Here is a 27768-nt window from a genome sequence, read left to right on the forward strand (position 1 = left end):
AGAAAAAGAAAATAAGACTGGCCTTTGCCACACTTGTGAAATTGTTATTCTGTATAGAGGGATGATCAGAACAGAGCTGATCAAGCCAGCACTTCTGGTTTCTCTCAGAATGTAACTGCAGTGATGCTTATTTTAAAATGGGCTTCTCATCCATTCCCTCTTAACAAAATTCGGAGTATCTGAGCCCTGCAATGAAATGCATTTTACATCAGATACACCACCTAAACAGTATCTGGATCAGAGAGACATCTCGGCACTTCCAGTCCTAATTAACCTGTGGGTTTTCTCTCGTGGCATGACTCCAGTCTATTAAGTCTTGCATTTCTTGCTGCAAAGTAGCACAAGTTCAATGGGAAATGTAGAAAGTGTCTTTCTCTTCCAGAATATTGTATCTCAGCATCTAGGGAAAGCTTCTGGGAGGTGGATGCAGTAGATTTGAATTCCCTCCATCTGAAGTAAGAACTGAATCCAGTTCATTTCCCAAACCCTTAAAGATAAAAGATTTGTAACACAACTACATCCTTCAGTGATCTATTAGAAAAATGTAGATTTTTAGAAACCTCTATCTTGCTAATATCCATGCAGATGGCTTTCATAAAGAAATCCCTAGTTTCTGGTTTCCAGTGGATGGAGGCAGGAGAGATGGACTGTATTTTATATGCATACAGTGTAGAATTCCAGAGATTTAACAACTTAAATGTCAAACATGAACATATGGCAACTTTAGATGCTAACAGTTACAGGGATGTTTGGGAAGAAGGGGATGGGGGGAACAGGAGAACATTTGTCAGACAAGATTGAAGATAGATAACTTAAATCCACTTTTGCCCAGTTATTAAATGCCTGTGAGCCTTTTATTTACGCTGGTAGATACATGTCAGAACACAGCCACAGACACTGAAAAAATGGTCATTCATATTCTTAAAATGATACTACAGTCTCTGGCACAATATCACTCTGTTCCAACTAGTGTGCTTGAAAATAATTCTCAGGCATGCATTGGAAATTAGCACAGAGTGGGAATCATTCCCAACAGGCAGTTTGAATGTTGTTAGCTTGTTTTTGATGGCAACTTAATAGTAGGATGTGCCAGTTGGCTTCAGTGTCAAAGAAAGCCCTAGGCTCTGTTTAGTTTGCTAGTGTAGATATAGTCCTATTGGTTCTAACATCTAAATCTAACCTGAATCTTTTTTTATTTTGCAGAGAAGGTGGAGGCTGTTTGGGGATGCTGCCCCTTGTGATTTGAAATTGATCTTGCAAACACATATTAATATAAATTATTGTAACTCAAAGCTCCACTGATCTTAAAAAGCTGCCTATAAAATCAGAACAAACATTTGCGAGTGAGGTTTTGCAGAATCAGCATGTGGTGGGACAGGTGCAAAATAGAAACTTAGAATCTGACTCCTGTGCAGTAGTTCATTCTGCTTCCAGAGAAACGGAAATCATAAACAACACAGCAATTGTTTTGGGGTGACTTTACCATGTGTATCCCCTATCAATGCTCTATGCCCAGAAATTATTTCTGTGCTTTTCTGTGCCTTTAAACTGAGCCCAAGAGGGGGGAGAGGAAAAAACTGAGCGAACTTTTCAAAGCAGTTGTTGAAGGACACAGATACACATTCCTCTGTGCTCTGCGGTGGCAGCGAGAATAGCGGAGGAAGTGCCCTTCTTGCTTTTCAGCCAGCTTTCGGCTCCTTTTTCTTGGGAGGGATATGGAGGGTTGAACTTTGTTTTCCTGGGCCTTCAGCTTTTTCCTTCTTCTCTTCTGGACTATTTCAACAACATAAGAACACACTGGGAGAATTTTCCACCAAAGGCCTGGAGGTGGGCCCACACCAACCCAGCTCTGAGGAGGAGAGAGACCGCACCTACAGAAAGACTCTGAAATCTTCACAGGTTTCTCTCCACAGAGAGAGGTTTTATTATTTAGCACTATTATTCTTTTCCTGTGTGTTTGTTAAATAAATAGTTTTGTTTCCTTCACTTTCCTCCAAGGAAATTTTTTTTCCCGAACATGGTGGGGGGGGAGGGATGGCTGCAACCTGCCTTCTATCAGAGGATATTTTCCTCCAAATTTGTCTGAACCAGCACAGCAATCTGTCTCACCTTTGAGTTGTTTGTCCATACATCCGTTGATTCTGTGTCTTTTCCCCAAATCAGCAGTGATAAGAATTTCATTTTATTTGTACTGCCTTATACCAAGAATGTGGTGAAAAACTAGTCCCCTAAAAATGCTACCTTTGTAAGAATATTATTTTTCACTGTGCAGTAGTTATATGCTCAGTATGGTTTCCTCTTCTCATCCTTCCATCCTCAGTAAGGAAATTGAATGAAATCTCATATTGTTGTCTATTTCCCCATCAAGGAGTTTCTTCCTTGGAGAAAAAGGAACATTATGTACTTGTCTTTAATATTAAAAACTAAGAAACAAAGTTTTATTAATTATTTAGAAATTACTGGTTGCGATCATTATGCTAAATGACAATTATGGGTATTGTTTATGCCAAGAAGTTCCAGTGAGGAAATAGAAATCAAATTCCCCATGTATTTTGAGCAGCACAAAAATAAAGGAAAGAGATAGGCTCTGTACCTCATTTTGGAAAGAAAGAAGCAATAATGTCCAGGTTTAAGAACTGAAGGACTAAGAAATAAAATTGATTGGATAGTTCCCTCCCTTCTGCAACCATACCCAGGGACATCTATCACAACTCTCCATGCATCCCACGCTTTCCACACATTCCACTACCTCTATCCCTTACATAGCCGTATGACACATTTTATACCTCTTTTCACCTTCTTTTGTCATTTCTGATACAATTATAAGAGAGAGTGCAGCCATTGTCACAAATCATTTTCTACAGCTAGCTCTCACAGAGTCCTGAGGATACATCTGCCATCCATCTCAGCAGAATAAAGTAGAGGGGACTTAATTTCTTCCATTTAAGGAAATATTGTTTCATAGAAGTCTTGGCTTGAAGGGGTATCTGGAGGTTGCCAAGCCCAGAATTTCTACTTTAGGTGGGCCTACCCCACCACTGAGTGATGTGTTTTGGTTATTTTTTATATATTTGGTTTGTTTTGGTTAATTCCTGCAAAAATCCAAGGACAGAAGGTTCCCCCTTATGCCTTGCTGGGTAACATGCAACAGTGATGAACAACCTTTCTGGAGAAGTCTTCCTCCTCTCTAATGGGAATATACCTACCCACAGTTTGTGGCCTTGTTATTTCTCCTGCCACTACCACCCTTAGAGGTGGTGTGTGAACAGCTTGGCAGTCTCTGCTTGGCAGCCCTTATATCTGGTCTGGGAGACCCCAAACTGTTTTCATCCCCTCTACCCTCTCACTTTGTTCACTGTCTTCTCCTTCACATCAGTTTGTCTTTTTATTGCTCATGTTTACAGTGGACCACATGAAACTGTCTCACTTTGCCTCCTTCACAAGTAATTCCTGATACTGTTCCCTTAACTCCTGTTAATAACAACAATTCAGATTTCTTGTTTATGATACCTGATGATGCGGTATCTCCTCTGATACCTACACTGCTTGCAAGTTAAGTTTCTCACTTCATATTCAAAAAAGGATATCAGCTTTGGGAAAAAAGTTATTTTGGTCTTGCTGATACCCTCTTGTACGGCCATCATCTGGCTTCACTGCCAGGAACTGTTGCAGTGCTCTGTAGCTGGACTCTTTAGTCACTTTCAGATGATGAGTGATGTCTTCTTGTTTGTTGTGGGGCTTGATGAATTCTTCTCCTCCCAGGCTCTCTTGTCTCAGCAAAGTTGTTCCATGTGTCACTTCCATTTGTACCAAGTCCTTGCCTTTCTTTCCCCCTCTTCAATGTAATGCATGGCATAACTGTCTGATTTGTTTGCTCACAGAATCTCTGTAGCATATCGGGTCCTGTTAAAAGCTTGTGACTATGCAAAAAGTCTGCTGTTTTCCCTACCCTGTGTGCTGGATTTGCCTGAGACAGTTAATTCTTTTCCGAGTAGCTGCTTCAGTGCTCTGTTTTGGCATTTAGTTTGAGAATAATGTTGATAACACATTGATGTTTTTGTTGTTGCTCAGTAGTACTTACCCTAAGTCAAGGACTTTTCAGTTTCCCATGCTCTGCCAACAAAAAGGTGCACAAGAAGCTGGGAGTGAGCATGGCCAAGACAGCTGACCTGAACTGGCCAAAAAGATATTCCATACCATATGACATCACGCTCAGCAAATAGGGATGGGGGAAGAACAAGGAAGTAGGGGGACACTAAGAGTGATAGTGTAGTGTTTATCTTCCCAAGTGACCATTAGACATGATGGAGCTCTGTTTTCCCAGGAATAGCTGAACACCTGCCTTCCCATTCACCCATGGGAAGTAGTGAATGAATTCCTTATTCTGCTTTGCTTGCCCATGCAGCTTTTGCTTTACCTGTTAAATTGTGTTAATCCATGAGTTTTCTCAGTTTTGCGCTTCTGATCCTCTTCCCCACCCCAACAGAGAGGGGAGGGTGGGGGGGCAAGTGAGTGAACTGCAACTAAGCAGTTGATATCTAGGTTTAAACACTGACAGCCTGGTTACTACACTCTGAATCAGGTGAAACTGGATCCAGCAGGGAGGGAGGCGATTCCCTCCTGGAAAAGATGCCTGTGCTCAACTCAGGGAGGTTCTAGAGTGTAAAGTTAGAAGAAAAAAAAAGGTTTCTAAAACCTGACAAATAGAGAAAATTCTGCCTAAAAAAGGACCAGCTGACTTCTAAGATAACCAAAGATTAAAAAAAAAAAAAAAATCCAACAAATAAATTAACAAAACCCAGAACCATACAACCATCATTTTTATAGTCACAGACCATTAAATGTCTTTGGCATATTCATTTGTGAAGAGAATACAGCCAGATGGACTAAAAATTTTGGATAGCCCATCGTCCTGCCCAAATGCCTTATGGAACTATTCACCCAGCAAAACTGTTAGAATCCAGTTTTTCCACTGATGGAATGAAAACTCCTGGAGAAAATTCTTGGTGGAGGCTTGCTTCCTTACACATTTGTTACATTCTTCAGTCAGTACTAACATTTTCTTTCTAAAATAAATCAGGTTCTCCAAATTAATTGATTTCCATATCTAAAATCACAGCTTCTATTTTCTTCAACTCATTCGTCACAACCTCCCTCTGCCCCTATTTTTCTCTCCTCAGAGGACCTCGCCAATTTCTATTGAGAGAAAGGAGATAAAGTGTGAGTCTGTTCTCTTTCTTTTTGTTTTCTTCTCACCCTCTCATGCTTCTCCAATGTTGAGGATGAGAAAGTTTCTGTCCTCTTCTCCACAAAGTGGCCTAAAGAGTCTCATACCATCTCCTTACCTCACATTGGGACACTTTTGAGCATTTTGACCTCTGTTTCTTGTCTCACATTACAAACAAGTTCTACATCTTTCCATTCTTATAAAGAGAAAAAAATATGTTCAAACACGCACTTGCATTTGCACCAGTCTTCTTATCCATTTCCTTTGAGGTTTTTTTTAGTTCAAAGCTAATTTAATTCTCATTTCAATCAAAAACCTGTTCATGTGTGGCTGCTGTGAGCTGCAGTGTATAAAAACCCTATTACCTTTTTCATTTCCAATGGCAAATACCAGAACCAATCTCATTCCCTGCTCTGACTGCCACCAACAGTCATCCATCTTCAACACAGCCATGCTTGTTTTCTTAAAAGTGTCCTCTTTTTCTGTGGTGACTGTCCTCTTCTAAGCCTCAGTTGCCATGTCCTGTAGAGAATGCCTCCTCATGCCTTATTCGCCTCTCTGTGTATAGTTCATGTGTCTGCCAGTGGTCCTTTCTTCTTTATAATCCAAATGTGGTTCATCTTATCCATACTAATTCAACCAGAATACACCAATCTGCCGCTTCACAGCAGACCAATTTCTTTCTGTCTAAGGCAAAATGTTGACGTGTTTCTTCAACAGTATTTGGTGATTATCTAGTCACCTCATCTAGCTCAGCACATCTAAACAAATCTTTTAAGGAAAATTGAAAGTGCTTTTGTTCTTCCTTCCTTAATGTCTGTACCAGGGGAAGTGTCTGTGTGTGTCATTCAAAATACCTGACTCAGGTATCCTCTCTAGGTCCTCAGGTATAGGTTACATTTAAATAGTGTGTCTTCCTTTTGTACACTACCTTTAGTACACAGCTTTTCCATTAATCTCTACTACCTCTAATATAATCCTTTTGGATGCTGTTTGACTGATTTCAATCACCTATATGCAATACAGACATCTGCATCTGTGTTCTTCTTTTTTGATTCCTCCTTATACAGTGTAGAAAAATAGCTATTATAGAGTGGAAATTTTGTTAAAATTAGACATCCAATCAATTTTTTTTACATTTTTTCCCCAAAAGTTCCTGTATCTTGGAGGACTAGCTCCTATGTAAATATTCATGCTGCAGTAGTCTAAAATTAGCTGAAATCAATCTTGTCTCCTTTTTCCTTTCTCTCTTTAGCTTTGTAATTTCCTTCCTTTAGATCCTACCGAAAGCGAACTATCCCCACTTAAGAGTCCATATGAAAATAGCATTCCAGGTTCATTTCCCCAGGCTGTAACTTTGACTATATCATTCATAATTATTCATCCATTCAATAACTACACCTTTCATCTGAAATCAAGTTTATGTTACTTATCTTTCTCACTGTTTTTCATCTCTCAATTACTGTTCAGACTGACAGCCACATATGGCCATTGCTGTAACTTCATATTGTTTACTTATGATATTTTGGAACAAACATATGTATAGTTCCTCCCAGGCTGTCCTGCATATTTAAGGGAATATTCCCATATACATCTGCCATGCTGTAGAAATTAGATTTTTACAAAACCCCACCAAAGATCTTCTTTCCTGTGACACTTACAAGAAGCTTATCAGGTACTTGGCTTCTGAATCACTGAAGCCCCTGATCTGGATTTTCAACCACAATTCCGTTTCTTTTTATTCTTAGTCTCACTGCCATGAAAATAATATTTTTGAGCAAGGACTGTTTATGACTTGTATTTACACAGTACTTAGCATAAAGACATGTCAGACTATGAATAAATATTCTAAATGCTAACAAAGATTCAACAAATAATAATAAGAGCAATATGAGATATTTGTGTAACAAAACATTTGGGTATTTAAATTATCCCTAAGTCTCAAATGAACAGAACGTACCCTGTCCTCGTTTCTTGGAAAATTCACTACAGATATCATTTTTATGGTGCTTCAGAGGAAGAAAACACTATCATTGTTCGGTGAGTATAGCCATATGTGATACTCAGGTCTTGTAGAATAAGAAGAACAAGTCTGCATTTTAGACTGAATTTTGCACCTGTCTCTATTGGGAATGGCAAGCTATTTACAGTAATTCAGGAGCACTCCTACCAGATAACTTGACAGTGACACAACTGGATTATGTGTTATATTGTAGGCCACAAAGATACAAGAAAATTCACCCCAATAAATTTTTTTCCCATCAGCTCTAGTATTCCTAGTTTGTGTACTTTGACTTTCATATATTTGCTTTGCTTATGTAGCTTTTAATTTTTTAAATGTAGATAATACTATTAATTCCTATTTGTTTCATATTTACATACATTCTGCATTGAGTTAGTTAAGTAAAAGCTGAATTTTAAGAAAAAAAATCAGATTAATGGTATTGTGCAATTTCAGGTTAATTAAGGAAGATATACTGCTGTTTATATTTTTATTGTGATTAATATATTTAAGGCTCTATTTTTTTTCTTTAATCTGTGTTATGAATAAGTTCATGTCTGATAGATACTAATGAACAAAAAGCAAGGTATACAATGTTATTGCTTATATAATCAACAGTCAGGAGGACATTTATCTTAACCTAGTATTTGCCTTTTCAGTTTATTTCTATAATCTCCAGACATATACAGAAATAAACTTTCCAATCAAGTTTGTAGAACCTAGAATGCAAAAACTGTCACTTTATTTCATTAAGTTCAGATCCACCTCATAGAGTCGAGACATGAATTTTCAGAGACTGAGTGCAGCAGGAAGAACACCACAAATTAGCCTAGCGAGCCAGTGCACATTTTTAATATGTATTTATTTCCATAAACGTAAGTGCTGAGCAGCTGATTTCATTAAAATTATGGTGTATTACATTTAGGATCTCTATTTGCATATTTTTTGCAAGCTGAAGTATTAGTTTTTGAAGTGCCATTTTAGGCAATTTTTGCAGAGTGACAGATATAGATTTTCATTAGGATCACAGCAAGCTGTTGGCTAAGATTTGAACTCTAGAGAATGAGCCCCACTAGAACTACATAAAAATATGTTAAATTACTATCAGGGATGTGGAAACATGAATTCCACAAGAAAAAGAAAATTAATATAAATATTCAAGGTTATGACCCCCTGAGATATAGGTCTTGAAGAAAATAAATAAACCCCAAAAACCTCAAACTTCAAAGTTGAAAACTATTTAGTTTAAAAGGCAAAAAAGATCAGGAAACATTTTATCTTGTTTTTATTTGATTGCATGTTTATAGAAAAAAAAAATCTTAGGAGGATGAAAAAAATAGAAAACAATCACCTGAAATACTTGTGAGATTATGCCATGCTCTACTTTCTAAACTCACGAACCCCTGCTTTTCACTCAATGATACGACTTTTTGTTCTTTGCTACATTCATATATTCTCATTAGTCTCATAATCCAGGTGCATAGTTCTGTCTCAAGGGAGACCTCCACTCATGTTTTCTCTGCCCTCTGTTTTCACATGGGGAAATGAGCATAATTGATAGCTGTGCGTAGTTCCCTTTGAAGCTCTTGAGTACAGAACCAAGTGGAAACAAAAGAACAACAACAAAAAAAAGTGGTTTGTACATTTATGGGGGAAAGGAGACTGCAGAGGACAAAGGAAGAAGGAAAGCTGGAAGATGAAGGAAAAAATGGAAGAAAATCATGAGGGAACTGCAGCTGAAGATAAAATGCAATATAGTATCAGATTGCAAGAACAGAAGGACAGAAGTATGAGTGAGTTCCAAAAGTCACTTCCTCCAGAGATCTTGTGTCACAGATGCTGCTGCTGCTGCTGCAGAATAGGATTTCGACATCCATCAAAGGCCTGCTGTGGTCCTGGTGGGAAAATAAATAGTTCAACATATTTCTCATCTAAACCAAAGTTACCCTGTAAAGGCTTAGAAGGTTGGGAAACTTGGGACCCATGAAGGATTCTCTCCATTCTCTCACTCACTCAGTTCTCTGCCTCTCTCTTTTCTTCTCCCTCTCTTTATATCTATAAATGTTGAATATATACAAAATTATAAATAATATATATACACACCATACATAGCCTATGAATAGGTTTAGGTACGTTTAAGGGATGTGTGCGTATATTTACACATGTATGTATCTACTATATGTATGTATAAAATGTATGTGCAAAATTCTAAAGCCTGAATGAAGTCAAGATAAATCTTATTTAAGAGCTGGCTGAATTCCAAAGTGACATTGCATGCAATAACTTCATGCACGTGTGCACACATAAACACATTGTACATTCACAGTTTTAACATTCAAATGCAAAGTATAGGTCAATGTTATAATTATTTATGATGCCTATCAGAACACTTCCAAAAGGTAAAAAAAAAAAATCAAGTAACCCTTAAAGGTTTGGAATCCCAGTTGGATCCATAACCAGTATAATTAACCAGTATAGTTATTCAACAGGATTTTTTAAATAGGCTTGGGATGTGAGTTTTCTCCTCTTTTCTCTTTCTAATGGGAAACAGAAGAATTAGATAGGCTTTGGACAGAACTGCTAGAAAACACAACAGATATGAGTTTTGTTCTGCCATCTTCATCTCAGAAAATGTGTAGCTAAGACACAACTGAGAATTATAAAGAAAATAGTCTTCGTATATTAATCTGCTGAGCATGGCATGAAAAAACAGGAATCAAAGCCCAGCTCCCACTTTAACATTACCATTGTTGGATTCTCTTGGAACAAATTAAGATCACTAGATTTAAGGCCCAGGTTTTATGCCTGTCCTGACTGACACTCTAAGAACTGATTTAAACTGGATGCAGCTCACAAAGGAAATTCTTTCTTATAGTGTCTAGTTGTGCAATTGAAGTGATGAATTTTCTTAACTTAGTTTCTGGATTTGTATAGCTGCTAAAACAGTAGACATTCACCTCATTCTTCTTCTCTTTTATGATGCCATAAAGATTTTATGAGTTATTAATGAGGATCTAGACTTTTGAACTTCGATACTTGGCTGAGGACAAATTTATCAAAGCAGAACTATGATAGAGCCAATTGGAGTCTGTTGAGGTGTAAGAATCTATATTCTGTGTTATTAAATAAAAGCAATAAAAAGTACTGCTGTTTGTGCCTCTGTTCTTAGAAATATGTTAAAAAATCATCTGTGCTGGCCTGACAAAACCCAGTCACTGGCAGAGCTGATATCATTGCTCCTGTCTAGTTCAAAGAAGGTTCTGTAACGTAACACAGAAGGAGGCAGAGGAGACACTGCTTCACTGTTAATATTCTTCCATTTTTTCCCACAAAACCTGTGAGGGGTATTTAGCCTAGACCCATAATTTTCTGCAGACCCATAAACTAAGTTCTGCTTTATGACAAGACTGCTGACAAGAACCTCATGAAATTTAACAAGAGGAAGTGTAAAGTCCTGCCACTGGGGAGGACCAACCCCATGCAGCAAATGTATGTTGGGGGCTGACTGGCTGCAAAGCAACTTTGCAGAATATAACCTGCATTCTGGTGGCCAGAAAGCTCAATGTGAGCTGTAAAAACATCATTGCAGCTGATGAGCAGGCCAACAGCATTCCAGGATGCATGAGAAGGAACAAGTCAAGGGACATGATCCTTTCCCCCTAACTTGTTGCTGGTGAGGCACAACTGGAATGCTGAGTCTCTTGTTGGGTTCCACAGCACAAGAGATATAGGCATACTGGAGTAAGTCTAGTTATGGTTATTAGGAGATATACAAGGAAGACTGAGAGATCTAGGACTGTTTAACCTGTAGGCAAGGAGGCTCACAGTGGTCTAATAAATGCTTATAAATATCCTTGCAGAGGGATGTACACATCTTAGGTAACCTGGTCTGGCCCATACTGCTTTGAGAGCGAAGTTTGGATTAGGCAATCTCCAAAGGTCCTTTCCCATAAGAACTGCTCATCCAGGAAGCCCTGATGGAAGCCCTCCTTGCATCCCTCTTGTGGCATGACTGTGGCATGCTGGCAATGTAGAAAATACTACAGAATAATCTGACGTGGAAAGGAACCACAGGGAACACTGATTCCACCTCTTAAGGGAATGGACAGCAAAGGGGTTGAACTAACAGCCTTGGCGTTATTAGCACTGTGCTCCAACCAGCTGAGTACTCTCAGGATTACCCTTCCCTTGTTTCTCTTTCCCTCCAAGCTGTGGACAGGGCACTCCAGGGAGCAGTGTATTTGCCAGTGGTTTCCAGAGGCTAATGAAAAGCTTATCATCACAGCAAGAGGGTCACAGCCTCTTATTTATGCCTCAACAGTGTCAGAGGCCAGCTGGCTGGAGGGGTAAACTGGCCATGCTCAGAATAAAAGTACTCCCACAAAGTTAGGAGCAACCCTCCAACCATGCAGGGAGACACATCAGTCCCAAAACCAGTGCAACCTTCATAATCTTCTATATTGCTAGGGGAATAGATGCATAGACACAGTGGTTTGGAGGTATAGATGTATTCCTTTACAAATATGCAAAAGTGAATAATATGCTCTACAGTAATTTATATGTCTAGAATTTTAAACCCTTTCCATCTTTGAACAAGGCAGAGTAATTCTAACAGACTGTCACGACGCTTTGTGGTGAGGTGCCTTCTAACACTCCACTAGTACAGTTTTGTGAGGAAACTACCCAAGGGTTTGGAACTGAGATACTAGAAGTGACTTTTCTCTTGTCCTTATTAGGTAGCTGGAAGGAGATTACAGTATATGGTGTAAATTTAATGTCACCCTGGCAGGAGGTGGTGGGTTAGGAATGCTGTCAGTCACTGATTTACTGCTTAACAGTAGGGAAAGGCTTTAGAACAAACCCTGTAGGAGCATTATAAGCACTTTTTTTATTGTCAAGATGTCAAAACACAACACAGGGTAGCCACTAAGCTTAAAAGTGATTTATGAAAACAGACCACCTGGAGATTTTCTTATTTTTGTCATTTTAAAAGGACATGAAAAGATCATTTTTGTCATATCTCTTTCCTGGTCAATTTACTCATAAAATGGCCACTGATGTTATGAAATTGTTCTAGTTTCTAATGTTGCATGTCATTTGTTGCTGTTACTTAAAATGATTTGTGGTACATTTTGCTAAGTTACTGTCCCTCCCCTCTCACCAATTTTTTAATTTCCATGTTCAAAAGCTGAATTTTCTCCAAGCTGCAGGAAATATTTAGAATCTGCTAAATATTTTAATGTCGAGAGATGGAGACTTGTAAAGGAGAGTGTTGTTAAAGACTCTGACATTTTACACTGATTTTCCATCAGTGGTTATAGTTCCAGAAAACTGCAATTTGAGGCATTTCAAAATCCTAACAGTAATCATATGAAATAATAGCACTTTCTGTATAGAACCAACAATAAAGTAACCTTTTTCGAAACTAAAAAGCTAGTAGTAGAAGTCATAAATTGACAGTTTCAGTGTGACTGGATTAACAGAAAAAAATTCCTCAAGACCCCAAAAAAAACCTGTGTTTGATGTCAAGGTCAGGGCTCAAACATAAAAGCAACATAAAACAAAGCAGGGTATTATTTTTAGCAATAATTGTACCTTGTCCAGAGTTGAACTTAAAGCTGGTGTAAGTACAATAGGGACTGTTTACCTGTTTTCCTTCTTATGGTTGGTTTGGGTTTTTTATGTATTATTAGCTGAAAAGTGTGGCTCAGTTTTGAAGCTACATTGTGTAGCAGTTCTTTCAGATGGAAGTGGCTCAGATTAACTGAGAAAACATTTTGCAAATCTGTACCATGGACAACTATTTCCAGAATCTAAAATATATGGGCTGAAACAAACACTGTTTAAATTTATGATTTCCATGGAAAAATGCCCTTGGGTTGCATGCAGTATGAAACAAAGCCTGGCTCCAGCTTCCCAGCAGTACATACCAAACAGAGTTTTCCAAAGCTAGGGAGAAGAAGGAAGGGGAGAGAGGCTGCTCAGAGTGTGTTCACATTTGGTGAAACAAAGCATCAGGATGGGGTTTGGCTCACAGACTCCTGGTTTGGAAGTACCCTGCAGAACAAGGCTTGCTTTCATTCTGCACCCGAGAGGCTGGAAGAGATTGGGATCCAGTCCTGCTTCTCAAACGAGGCAGCATCCTTCCAACTCCCCAAGAGGTACTGATGCTACCCTGGCAGTCAACACGGCTGAGTTTCCCAGGGCTAAAGCACAACGAAAGTAGCACTCATGGCAGTCAGCTGTAGCCTGCAAGATAGTGGAAAAGAGCAAGTTTCTGTTAATTGAGGAAATATACTTACCTTTTCTTTAGGACTTGGGCAGAATGATTGCTATCTTGGCTTTTGTACTTCCAGAAGAAATGCTTTTTTTCTTCTGATACCAGATGGAGGGACTAGACCATTCATCGTCAATGCACGTGAGAAAAACCTCGTCAAAATACCAGAAATAAGTGGATATTTTTTTCCAGGGTAGTTTCTTCTAAGAAATGCAGATGCGGAAAACTTGGATATTATAGCAGTGTGGACAGATATTTATATCTATGCCTGATTTGAAGTCTAGACACAGAATTTTTAAGTTTTGTCTGTTCAAAGGCCACATTATGCATTAGGAAATCAGCCCTACTCTGTGGGGAAGGCATGGGGAGCATGTGCAGGGAAGGACTGTGGTAGCTGCTGCCTACCCTGCTCAACTCACAGAGATGCTGCTATGGGAAAACATCCAGGCAAGAAGGGGTGAGTGGGACTGCTCTTATGGTCTCTGCCAAAGAACCTTGTAAGGGCCTATTATATTCCAGTCTTAGGTATTACTTTTAATCTCAACCTGACATTAAAAGTGACAGGAGTTTGAAACTTTCCCTGGACTTCTTTTTGTCACTTTGTCTTTTATAAGAAGACTTTGTAATTGTTTCCTTCCTTATTATAAAAATTTTGCAGGATTTAAAATATTTATGGAAGCAAGAAACTATTTTTTCTAGTGCAAGAAACAATAAGCATAAACCAGACTGTCTGATCTGCAGCTCTGTTGCTGTTGCAGGCTGAGGAAACACTGGGCAGAGAATTATCTCCTTTGTACCAAGGGCATCATATTTTGGTGATCTTTTGGGACTCATTCTCAGGAACAGAATTTGAGACAGAATGGGGAAACGTTCTGTCCACCTAATTTGCTTTTCCAATTGAAATTCTAAATTTTCAGAGTATCTTGTCTCAGTTTCTCAGTTTAGTATAAGCCCTTTCTAGTTTACTCTTTCTTTTCAGAAAGAGGATCTCTTTCTGCCCTCCCTCCCTCCCACATGTTTCCAGTCAAGTGTGATCATACAGCCAGTACAGGAGCAGAGAAATGTTTTAAGGTGAAAAGCTACTAATAGGCAAATTTTTATCAGTGCTATAACAGTCCTCATTTAAGCCACGTTCTACTAAAGTTGTTAGTTTGTTTACATTATTGAAACTCCTAAGGAACTTTTTGACATCCAGTTACTTATTAAAGCAAAGCCTAGAAGAGAAGTAATCACGTAGCTTTAGAAGTGTTGCGAGCAAGACGTTGCCTACTGGTTATGGATAAATGTCTGAAGTGGCATAGAGTGTATTTTTCCTTGTCATTTGTACTGCCAATGAGAGCAATATTTCAGTTCCATTGCTACACAGGACCATGGCTGGTGAGTATGAGTGTATTTCTCTCTGAAAGGCAATGCACCACAGTCATCAAGCAAATTTACCGCAACGCAAGAAAACATCAAGGAGTTCAGAATTGTCTTCTAAAAGTTGAGCGCCTCTCCTATGAAGACAGTGTGAGGGATTTGGGGTTGTTCAGGCTGGAGAAGAGAAGGCCCTGAGGAGACCTTAGAGCAGCTACCTAAAGGTACAAGAAAGCTGGAGATGGACTCCGTAAAACAGCATGTAGTGATGGAACAAGGCGGAATGACTTTAAACTGAGAGAATTTTTTATTTGATATTAGGAAGATATTCTTCACTGAGATATTGGAAAAGGTTGCCTAGAGAGGTTTTGGATGCCCCATCCCTGGGTGTGTTCAAGGCCAGATTGGACAGGGTTTTTGAGCAACCTGATCTAGTGGAAGGTGTCCCGGCCCATGGCAGGGGGGTGGAACTTGATGATCTCTAAGGTCTATTTCAACTCAAACCATCCTGTGAATTCTTAATCCTATGAATTCTTAAATCTCCTGAAAAAGAAGGCCTATTTGTATACTTTACACATTATGGAAACAAATTCGTACACTTAAAATTTTGTGGCATGTTTGATTACTTACCATTCACCTATTGTATGATTCTATACACAAAATTTCATCTAACTATCTGATGTTCCCTAGTGAACTTGTATAAAGATTATTTTTCATTACAGTATGAAGATTTGATCTATAGAACTTTTGATATCTAATCTTTTCTTACCATTCAGCTACAGATTCACTGCGATCAAATTATCCCCTTATTACTTTTTAACCTAGTTTTTTTGTGAGCAAAAGGAGTGGAACTCTTTGAGTGTACCAGAGTAGACCATTTTACAGTCCTCAAATAATATTTGTTGATTTCATACATACCGTGTGTGGGTATTTTAGTAAAAATTATTTGTAGAACTAATGTAAATGTCTTATAGAAGAATATATGCACTTATTCCAGAAACCATGACTATTTTTTTCTTAGTGATACCAGTCATTATATACTGTCTGACTAAACTGAACACATGAAAATATACATTTGACTCCTACACCATGATGACATTTTTATCTTTCTAGTGAAGATTGAATTTTTTTCATTACTTTTTTTTTCAGTATCATTTCAGCCCAAGAAGTAAGAAAGTACTTTTTAGAAACTGTAATTATGAAAGTATGTGGAGATTATGTGCAAAGAACTTGCTGCACATCATTTCTCTAAATATAGCATCTTAATGTTGCGCAAGCTATTCGTAAAACATTGATGACACTTTACTTATTTTTCTGTGCATAAATATATCCTCTTCTTTGTCATACAATTATCATTATTATATATTTCTGTTGTAAGAGCAATTCACTGGCTTTTAAGATAACTATAAAACATCATAATAAGTATTAAATTAAAATAAAAAACATTAAAGACTTCAGCTGTCTTATATTTCTCTGAAAAAAAGTCAGAAAATCAAGAGCATAACTGAAAACTAATCTGTCCAACAACTCATTTTTATTATTAAGTTTATTATTTAACATATTTATGAACACTGCTTTCATATTTTTAGTAAGGGAAATGATTTTGAAGAAGTAGGGGAAAAGCAGAGCAAAAGATGGGGTAAAAAGTACACAAAGTAATAAAAAGAGGAAACAGCTGTCTGTCACAATTGTTACAGAGGTTCCAAAATGGTACTGGAGATTGCACAGGTCCTGTCCAGGCTTACTGTATCCTTAGGACTTATTTTTTCAGACAGTTATGTGGAAGCAACAGCAATTCTGTTATATATATATATCCTATATCAGAAAATGTTTTATTCCATAGGATCAGATAGCATTTCCTTAGAGTTCTTTCAGTTTTGAATTAGATCCAATAAATACAAAACAGGAATCAATCAAAATAGTTCTAACTCTACATAGAAAGAGGATGGAGTAAGACACACTGAGAGATCAGGGATCAGAAAACACAAATACAAAACTACTCACCTCACCATGCCTCTTCCTGTCAGTTCTCTCAAATCAAGGTGAACTATGATTGTCCTGTCTCCTCTGTCTACTGGCAGCTGACCAGCATGGCTTCAATAGCGTTATCATTAAAGCTTTTTTTTGGCACTAAGGTTTTTCTCACCATTTTCTGTTCTTTAAAGTGCAATGAGTGTTCATGTTAAATTATGCAATAAGCACATGCCTGCATTGAACAGGCATAATACACATTTGCTCATGGAACTTGTCAAACTTATTTCAATTGGTTGAGAAAACATTGTGTGATTTTTGTACTGTAGCTCTACAGCTAACTAAACGGAGATCCAGAAAAAAACCTTTTTTTTGTGTGAGCCAAAATAATTTATATACAGGAGAGGCAACAATAAAGCATCAGCAATAGTTCAAATGCTGTTCCCGTTCCTTGCAGTGTGCTTAATTCTTCACATCTGCTGCTGTTCCTAGTTTTTTTTACAATTTTCATGTTAAGGTAAAAGAGCAAAGAGAAGAGACACAGGGCAGCTCTAGGGAAGGCAGAAAAGGCTTTGGTTCAGGAAAGGGGAGAAGGACTGACAGTAAGAATAAGACTGAAGATTTCATTTGACTTAATGCAACAGAAAGCTTGTGATTGTTAGCTGTGATATGAGGTAATTCCTTCCTCTTCTTTCTCTTAGCTACAGAAAATCAGCCTAGCCTGGTGAGGCCACTGTGTATGAGCTTAAAAGGAAATATTTCTTGTTCCAAATAGGTTTATCATTCTTCCTCATTAATACTATGGGACCCACTAGGCTTCAGGATCATCTTGTAGATGTTTAGACAATGGAAAGAAAAAAAGTAACTGTCTTGAAGAAACATTTAAGTATATAGATGATTGCAGCCACTCATCTGTCTTTACCAGAGTTATCTATTTATTTAAATAAAGGCATCATTGTACAACAGTGTCCTAGGCAGTCCAGACATAGGTTTTTTTTGGCAGTTAAATAATTCCAGGTGGGTTGCATTTCTAGATGACAGTAGATTGAAATCACAGGTTAGTCTTTAATCACCAGGAAGTCTTTATTTATCTGTGGCAAAGCAGGACACTGAGGAAAATGGTTCTTCCTAAAATACACAGTAAACCTTTTGCACAGTTAAGCTTGAAGCTATTTCTGGAGTCGTGTGCTATGCAAGACAAGTGGGAGAAAATAAGGCAGGGGCAGCTTCTCTATTTTACCTGGTCTGAAAATCTGACTTATAAGTTTCTTGCTGTATTGCAGTTACTTCCCCAAATTTGTGTACCTAGGAAGGGTCAAGACTATTGCAGCATACTCTGATAGGGAAAGGAAAGGAAAAAGGAAAGGAAAAAGGAAAGGAAAAAGGAAAGGAAAAAGGAAAGGAAAAAGGAAAGGAAAAAGGAAAGGAAAAAGGAAAGGAAAAAGGAAAGGAAAGGAAAGGAAAGGAAAGGAAAGGAAAGGAAAGGAAAGGAAAGGAAAGGAAAGGAAAGGAAAGGAAAGGAAAGGAAAGGAAAGGAAAAAGGAAAGGAAAAAGGAAAGGAAAGGAAAGGAAAGGAAAGGAAAGGAAAGGAAAGGAAAGGAAAGGAAAGGAAAGGAAAGGAAAGGAAAGGAAAGGAAAGGAAAGGAAAGGAAAGGAAAGGAAAGGAAAGGAAAGGAAAGGAAAGGAAAGGAAAGGAAAGGAAAGGAAAGGAAAGGAAAGGAAAGGAAAGGAAAGGAAAGGAAAGGAAAGGAAAGGAAAGGAAAGGAAAGGAAAGGAAAGGAAAGGGAAAGGAAAGGAAAGGGAAAAGGAAAGGAAGGGAAAAAGGAAAGGAAGGGAAAAAGGAAGGGAAAGGAGAAAAGGAAAGGAAGGGGAAAGGAAAGGAAGGGGAAAAGGAAAGGAAGGGAAAAAGGAAAGGAAGGGAAAAAGGAAAGGAAGGGAAAAAGGAAAGGAAGGGAAAAAGGAGGTCCTGTGTTCTAGATTTGCAATAGCAGACAAATGCCAGGAGAGAGGGACAGCTCTGTCCTTTGGGGGCATGAGGAGCACAAGGAAATTGTACATTAAAAAAGTGTTGTGTGGTGGCTGGTAATCTCAGTTAACAACTTTTGTAGCTATTCTCCACGTTGTAATCCTTGAGGCAATTACTGTATTACATATTTCAACGTGTAGTGCTGAATTTTAGGGAAAACAGCTCACAATATTTTGCCTTTCCAACATATTTTCTTGAAGATGTTTAGCTGGGAAAGAAAGATCATTTTAAATCATGTTGTTCTAGGCTAATTAAATCTTCTAAAACCAGACAGAAAGGAAACAAAACCTCAGAGACTGTTAATGCTTTGGGGCCTACTTAACAGCACATTTCATAATGAAATGCTAAACTAGTGTTATTTTTTTAATCTGTGTTGCTTTGTGGGCCTTTTTTCCTCTCTCTTGAATTGTCTTTATCTGCCTATAAATTAGTTGTTTTTAATGAAAACTAACGAAGACGAATGGACAGGTTGAGTGTGGAGCTCAACTAAAAGTGCTGAATGACTTGGGAGGCAAATCTTATTTATAGATGTGCTTTATCCAAGTGCTTCATATTCAGAATAAAGCAACACTTTAAATATTTGAGATGGGATTTGAGAGGTATGTAGGAAATATGAACACCCACTTGTACAAAAAGGGATTGCTGGTGATAATACTCTTAGCATGCAAATCTCTTATGCAGATCTGAAAATATCGTTTTGACACTCTGCAATATTGTAATCATCTTTCAATATATTTAAAACTGTAACCCAACATATTATTTTTGGGAAAAGAGTTAAAAAAATATGATGGCAATTACATACATCAGTCTAATGGTTTTTTGAGCACCTGGAGGTCCCTCCTTGGTATTATCTTTCTGTTTTCACTTAGTTTCTAATGAAGATTATCTGGTTATGAAAAGATAGGGTGAATTAAATGTCAGTGAGGGATAATGACAGTCATGAAAAGGGAATCAAATTAAATGTTTCAGAAATCGTTAGTGATCCATGATCTTCTACATCAGCAATGCTCTTCCAGAATAATGCTCTTGACAAACTGTCTGAAAAGATTTTTTGTTACAATAAGCTGGTGCGATCCAGATATTTTCCAAATTTGTTCTTCCTCTTTATCATAGTAATTCTTAAAAATATTTTCTCCCACTTAATCTTTCTTTCATCTCTTTCCTGATTTTGGTGGTGCCTGTGACCATGCATTCTGTACCTCTGTTTCTGCTAATGACCATGATCTACAGGCTGCTGCAGGCTCTGTCACCACACCTGCCCAGCCTTGCCCCTGCTCTTCTACCCCACAGATTCACGGTGTGGTGGTGTGGCTCCCTCTCAGCAGACTCCCAGCCTTAGCAAAACGCAGAAGTTATCGGGTCTCGCCAAGTTCAGAATTCAGAGAAACAACTCATTACTGCAAGAGGCAGCTCCTGCCAGTTGCTGCTGAGCTCAGGGGAGGGGAGCTGTGCCATTCACTCTCTCAGGGAGAACTGTTGCTTCCTTCCATATCAATTTCTGGCAGCATTGACTGATTTCAGATCTCAGTGGGAGCTTTAAGGCAGGAGTGTCTGCCTTTCAGTGTGCTGAGGTACTTCTCTGACTGGTCTCCCTCTGATAAAGTCTTGCAGGTGGATTTTTCCTCCCTTGCCTCTATTTACAGTACCCATGTAAAGACACGGTTAACTTTAGGGGGAAAAAAGTTGTGGACATAGGTAGCATGCTTGTACCTACTACTGAGAACTGAGCAGTGGTCCAAGATATGGCATGTAAGCAGCAACCTGCAAGACAAGGTAAGAATTATTCATGAAAACTGATAATTTTAGGAAAAACACCTGCAATACACCTGCTACCACCCCTACTGTTACATAAAAGGTGTAGCAGGGATAATAAGAATCATCATTTAAACACAATGACTATTAGATGATTGCCGAGATTAAACCAAGGCAACTGTGGGATTTCATCTGCCGTGTCTCGAATTTTGTTTTATAGATAAGATATATTTAGCATTAAAAAAAAGTGTTCTATGGTGGACTGAAGATTAAATTCCCCTTATGAAAAAAGAAGTTTCTGTTTACAAAAAAATACCTGTGGCTGATGAGCAAACATCAGTATGTGTTGATTCAGCCTCAGCCCCCATAAGAGAGGTTTCCTCCAGAAAGCAGGAACTGTAGCTTGTCCAAGTCCATCCTCTGCACATTCTCTGTGACTGTGGCTCTGCTGTGAACAATCGCCTACAGACATTTGTATCAGCCTTGAGCCTTGAAAAAACAAGTAAATGAGTAAGAAATATGAAAAAATATAGCTGTCAAGGTAAATTCAAAATAGTCAGAATATTTTCCCAGCAGTAAATAGAATTTTTCAGTTGAGTTATAAAAGCACAAGATGCCTCAAATGCCAGGACATTAAGACCAGCTTTGGCAAATGCAAATGGAAATAAGCTGCGAAGAACCCTGTAGGTAACACACCTGTAAAGAGTCCTTACTCTAGCTTTTAGATTTATAAAATTCTCTAGGTCGTTAAAGCTCAAGAGAGGAAGCTTAAATGTGAAGAACCTGTTAACAGCATTCAGTTAGTAGAAGGTGGATGGATAAACATTCCTGTTTATTTTTTTTACCTGTTGTTTCAGAGAGAAGTGTGACAGACAACATTTGTTGACTATACTCTAAAGCAGCATTGGAGAAGACATACGTCCCAAAACACCCTGACATTTTTTTGCACAGTGAATCTTCATAGTATGAGGAATACTATTTCTTCTCAGGAATTGAAATACCAAATATATTACGGTGGTATATGTCTCAATTATGCTATTAAGGGCATTGTATAAAACAGAAAATGCTACAGGAGCATTTAAATGGCTAAATTTATTTTACTCATTCCTTTTAATTTTCACAGGTAGTTTTCATCACCAATCATTTTCTAGTGCAGTAACTAGCAATTTTTATTCTCTCATCCCTATTCCGCAAGAGGATAACAGGAAAGCTGATACCAGCATTTCTCTAAGCTTTGTAGTACTCAGATTCTCTAACTTCTGATACTGAGATTTCCACAAACAACTGCTTCTCACCAATGATTGGATTTTCTCTTGGGGCAGATTAGAGTGAAATAGCACTGAATGATCAATGTTTATACATATTTCAATCAATAAATAAATGTATGCAAATAAAAATAATAAAAAATGTATGGAGAGTTTATTTTACAACAATTTGATTGCAATGGAATGGAGATGTAGCCATTTTTGTTATTATTTGTAGAAATATAGCAATATAAAAGCATAAAAATAACACTTCAGAAAATTTATAAGGAAAAGAAAGAGAAAGAAAGGCTAAGAGTAGAGGGACAGCAGAGAGAAAAGGTATCGCCACTCATGGAATAAACAGTGAGACTTGATTTTTGCAATTTTGATGTCCATTTGTTGAAGTGATGATCACAGTCTTGATCTGCTCGGTATGGGCGAAGCCCAAAACACAGAGTTTGATGGGTTAATACAGCTTAGGTTTGCACAGAAATATTGAGGCACCTCCCCTGTTGGGGGAGTTTTACACTGTCAGCTGCTGCACTGTGTGCCATGCCCAGTCCTCTTGTGGAAAGCCCCAGAAATGAGTCTAGGGGTGCTTCAGGGGTCTTTGATGGTTTATAATACTTCCTAAGACATTACAGCTCCTTCTCATGTCAGCGTAGCTAAGCCAGTTATGCCCCATCAGAAGGGATGAAAACCTTCAGGCCCATGTGAATGTCCTGGTATTTTCCCTGAGGGGAGTTTTTGCACCTGAGCCAGTTGTGTAAGAGAGGACATTGTCATGATAAAAAGCATTATCCCACTTTGCAGGATTTGCTTTTTATTGGCCTCTTCCAGATGTGGCCCAAACCCTAGCTTGTAGCCCCAGGCGGTGGATGCTCACCCCCTCTGCCCCTGGGCTGTCACCCTGCACATCCTCAGCAAAGCACTGATGCTTTTGCAAATGTACAATTATTTGAGTCATTAATCATTTAATATTTGTCTCTCAAAGGAGGGCACACTGTCAGGACAGCTGACACCAACTGACCAAAGGGATATTCTATAGCATGTGGCATAGTGCTCAGCATACACAGCTGAGGGAAGAAAAAGGAATGGGTGGGAAGTTTGGAGTGATGGCATTTGTCTTCCTGAGTAACCATTTGGTGTGAAGGAGCCCTGCTTTCCTGAGGATGAGGGAACACTTGCCTGCCCTTGAGAAGTAGTGAATTAATCCCTTGTTCTGATTTGCTTGTGTATGCGGCTTTTGCTTTACCTGTGAAACCATCATTGTCCCAACATACAAGTTTTCTCACTTTTACTCTTCCAATTTCCTCCCTCATCTCACTGTTGGGCAGTAAGTGAGTGGCTGTGTGGTGCTTAGTTGCTGGCTGAATTTAAACCATGACAACCACCTTCAGGTGTTCTTGATGCTTTTGCTGATGCTATGGCACCATCTCCACTTGTGCATCTGGGCTATGAACAAAGTCAGGGAAACAATCCACGTTCAGACAATATGTTGGTATATTTACAAAAATTTTCAAAGTAGAGTGATGCCCTGACCCAGATCACAAGTTCACCACACAAACAGTTATTCTGGCATGAATGACAGTGATCGCATGCTACAGCAAAATACATGGAGAAGATGAGTGCAAGGAAAAGTCTCAATGTCATATTGTTGGTGAAGACTTGTTCTCATGTAGACATGTTCTCATAGAATCATAGTTTGTGTTGGAAGGGACCTTAAAGGGCATCTAGTCTAATCTCCCTGCAATGAGCAGGGACATATTTCATCAGATCAGGTTGCTCAGTGCTGGGTCCAACCTGCCCTTCAAAGTTTTCAGGGGTGGGATATCCACCACCTCTCTGTGTAACCTGTTCCTGTGTTTCACCATCCTCATTGTAAAAATTCGTCCCTCTACTTAGTCTTAATCTACTGTACCTAACACATTACCTCTCATCCTATTGCAACAGACCTTGCTTAAGAGTCTGCCCCCAACTTTCTTTCTTAGAGGGTCTCTTGAGGTATTGGAAGGCCACTATAAGGTCTACCCAGAACCTCCTCCTCCTCAGCTTGAACAACCCCAACTCTCCCACCTTTTCTCAGAGGAGAGGTAGTCCAGCCTTCTGATAACATTTATGGCCCTTATCTGCACCAAATTCAACACGTCCATGTTGTTCCTGACCAGCTAAGCAGAGACAAAAGGAAACACTTTGATCAGTATGAATACTTTTTGTTATAGTCTGAAGTGCAGTGCCCAACTTCTTGTTCTCCTGTGGCCACTAAGTGCCCTCACGGTAATTTAAGTAGAAATCAGAAATGGCAATGCTTTAGATTACCCTTACTCATTTAGCTGTGGGAAGAAGGAAGTTTTCTTCCACATACTAATTTCCTTTCCCAATAGTATGTAGCATTTATTTTGCTACTTACTGATCACTAATGATTATTTTCAGTTAGAAATTTATATATCTAATCCTTGCCAGTCAAGCCTCTGTTGAATCTGAAACTTCTTCATTTCTGTCAGTGCGTTTGTTATTTGCACTCATTTACTGAAAGCAGAGCACTGAAAGCTTGGGAGAACCTACCTGACAAACATAATTTGCTAAGCTTCTATGCCTAAATATAGCTTAATTGGGAAGAATATTTCATTTTAAAGAAGGGAAAATTAGAGTAATAATAATTTTAAATGATTTTAAGAAAAGGCTTTGACAATATTGCTTTGGCAACAGGAAAACAATTCTGTTGACTCAAGAAATAAAAAGAAGATTCTTTGAGAAAAGAAAAAATGAAAATATCATTAAGCTAATAAAATTCATTTTTTTGATCTCTGCTTGGTTTGGATGTTAATTAATAAAATTAATAAGCGTATTTCTGAATCAAACCTTTGCATTATGTAATTGTGTGATCTAGATAATGTGTCAAACTGGAAAACATTATCATTTAAGCTGTTTACTTCTGCCTTACTGTGTGTGTTTGTACAAACTGTATATAAAACAATGTACCATTATGAATTGTTACTCGTTACTGAAATTTGGTTTCTCCACTACAAAGTACATGATATGAGATCTTTGCGCCTTCCCTGGCCCCTTTATAATGTATAAATGGACCAGGCTACTACAGACCTCATGTTTTCTGTTTGGAGGTGAGTTAACTTAATGAAAGCATGGTGGTGACCAGCTTAGGGCTGCTTTCAATGGACCTTGTAGTGAAGGGAGAGACAAGAACTCACTGAAACAAGAAGATAAGAGATGTAAAGGTGTATGTATATCTGAATCAGCCAGCCTTTCAGGGGGGACTAAACTGGTTGCCTATCAATCTCCTGGAGCAGCCTGTAAAATGGAGGTACTGAAACAGTGTCCTTGACTCTCCCCCACAAGGAAATGCAGAAGTTCATGTGCTCTTTCAGGATGTTTGATCTGAACAGTTTAAAGAATTGTACCTTTTTTGTCTTAGGAAGCAGCTCTCTTTTAGGTTGCAATAATCTCCCCCTCCCGTGTGTTTTGTTTTGTTTTAAGGTGGAAAAGGCAGTCCTGTGTATTGAGTGGGATTGAACATACTCATGTTTATGGATAGAAGGATTATATGATTACCATTAAAAAGAATACATATATTGTATTTGTATCTATCCTTGATTATGTGTGTTGGAATTTTCAAGAATATATTGTGTATATAAATGTAGATGTAAACATATGTAAACATACATAAAAATATGTATTATATGTATATTTAGTCTTCAAAACATACATCATAGTTTACGCTGACATAGAAAAGGATTCTATGTGGACATTTTTCAGAAAATGAGATGTATGTATCCTCTCTAGAGCTTTTATGTAGAGAAGAAACAGCTTTACACTGGATTTCTAAACTGAAATCCAACTAAAAATATAGAGTGACTGTCAAAATAAAGCCACTGTAAATATTTGGTACATATACGTACATTTTCAGCCTTTCACATTCATGTTTGTGAGTGAATAAATATATCTGTCTATGTATCTATGCACATATATATCTCTATATCCAAAACATTAGTGTAAAGGTGATATGCTAACAGCTATTTTTAAATAAGTTTTTGATATAAATATATGTATATTTACATATATGTTTTTGTTTATTTTATGTATAAACATGTATAAACATTCATACATATTAAATCTTTTTTTAGCTGTCTGTGTATGACTCTTTGGAAATATATTACTCAAAAAAGAAATCAAACTTAGATTTTGTTTTATTTTTTTCTGTTATTTTATTTTCTACCTCCTTTTCAGCTCCTCCTTTTTTGGTCAAAAAGAGGAAAGATTGTTGCACACTTTTCCTTTTTTTTTTTTCTTTAGGAAATGTAATAAACCAAGAAAGTTTTTGATTTAATTGGTCTTTTTTTTTTGTTTGTCTGCCTCTTTTTAAATCTTTTTTAATATTCGATGGACACAGCACCCTTGTATGGCTGAAAAAGATACTTTAGTGTGCTTTTGTAAAGCTCAGTTTTCTTTCTTCTTATGTTTCTTTTAATCTTTCTTCTTTTGTCAACATACCTTCTGCCTAAACCTCAGATCATATTTATTGAAGTGATCCTAAAATAATTGTATTCAAAACGACATCAGAATGAACAGATTATTCTGAAAATTACTCTGCACTTTCAGCTGATCTGATTCCCACCACATTTCAAAAACTATAAAAGTTTTTTTGCAGGTCAGATGATGCAACTGAAAGTTCACACCTTCAATCCAAATTCACTCTATATAAGACAATTAAATACTTTATAGTTAAATAAATTACTCTGGATTTTTTTTTCATAAAATCATTGCAAATGTGTGAGGTCAAATCATTCCAAACATCAATAGTTTGCCAAAGTAGACTGGGCTTCACTTTTGCTTAGGGTAGGTTTTCACAGCTTGTTGTTTTCTAAAGCTCTTCATCATATTTTATTCTCTGTATTCATTCACATGTTTCAGTGATCCTTGTTATGATATAAACTTGTTGTTTATTATCCTCTGTGGGAAGCTATTTAAGGTTGAAACACTTCTAGTTAATTTTTTCTACCCATTAAGTTTAGCAAAAAAGGTGAGGTTGTGACAGTTTTTTACAAAATCTCCTTACCGAGCATGCTATGTGCAACACAAAACTTTCTTGCAAAGCTTTTGGTTAAGACATTTTGGGATTCATAGACATCAGAAAAAAAATGTGCTTTTAATTTATGTCTTCTCTCTTAATAGTAGTTCTTACAGCTACATTTAATTGTCTGCTTATAAAGATTTCTTTTGTTTGTTTGTTTTAATTGTGCTTTGTTTTCAGTAACGCTACTGGAGATTCCATAGCAAACAACAATTTTTAACTTGTGTTCCTGTGTTGTAACAACCTGGGGAAAAAGACTGAAAATTGTGCCACCTGGACTACATTCCTGCTTCTCAGGGGTCTTGTTATGAGATAACTTAACTTATACAGTAACTTTTATACAATAGTATTGCATCGTTCCCAGCTCTTCTACAAGAGAAGAGGTTTAAACTCACTGAAACATTTTGCCGCTTACACAGAAAACACCAGCTGAGCTCAGTATCTGTGAGGGCCAAAGGGAATTGTTATGCAGGTAACTGTTCAGGTGGGGCTGTCCCTATTTCTCACATTTCCACACCACGCTTCAAAATCCCACTCCTAAGCCGAGTAATTCTAAGATGCTGCAAATGTGGATGTCCTTTTCTGAGAGGTGACAGCAAAATTATTTGGTTCATTGTTAGCATTTTTTTTTTTTTTTTACACCTAACATTTCCAAAAGGTGTTATTTCATACTGCTGGTATAATCAGCTGACTCAGATTTGGGGCAAAAGTTTGTGTCATAAAGTGTCTTCTCAGGACCTGGTATGTAGAGGTTTTGTTGTTTGTTTTTTTTTTATTGAGACAGGAAGGTACAGATCTGCAAGTGATTTAGGACATAACTTTTT

This window comes from Corvus moneduloides, chromosome 3, assembly GCF_009650955.1.
Source record: "Corvus moneduloides isolate bCorMon1 chromosome 3, bCorMon1.pri, whole genome shotgun sequence".
Taxonomy (NCBI): domain Eukaryota; kingdom Metazoa; phylum Chordata; class Aves; order Passeriformes; family Corvidae; genus Corvus; species Corvus moneduloides.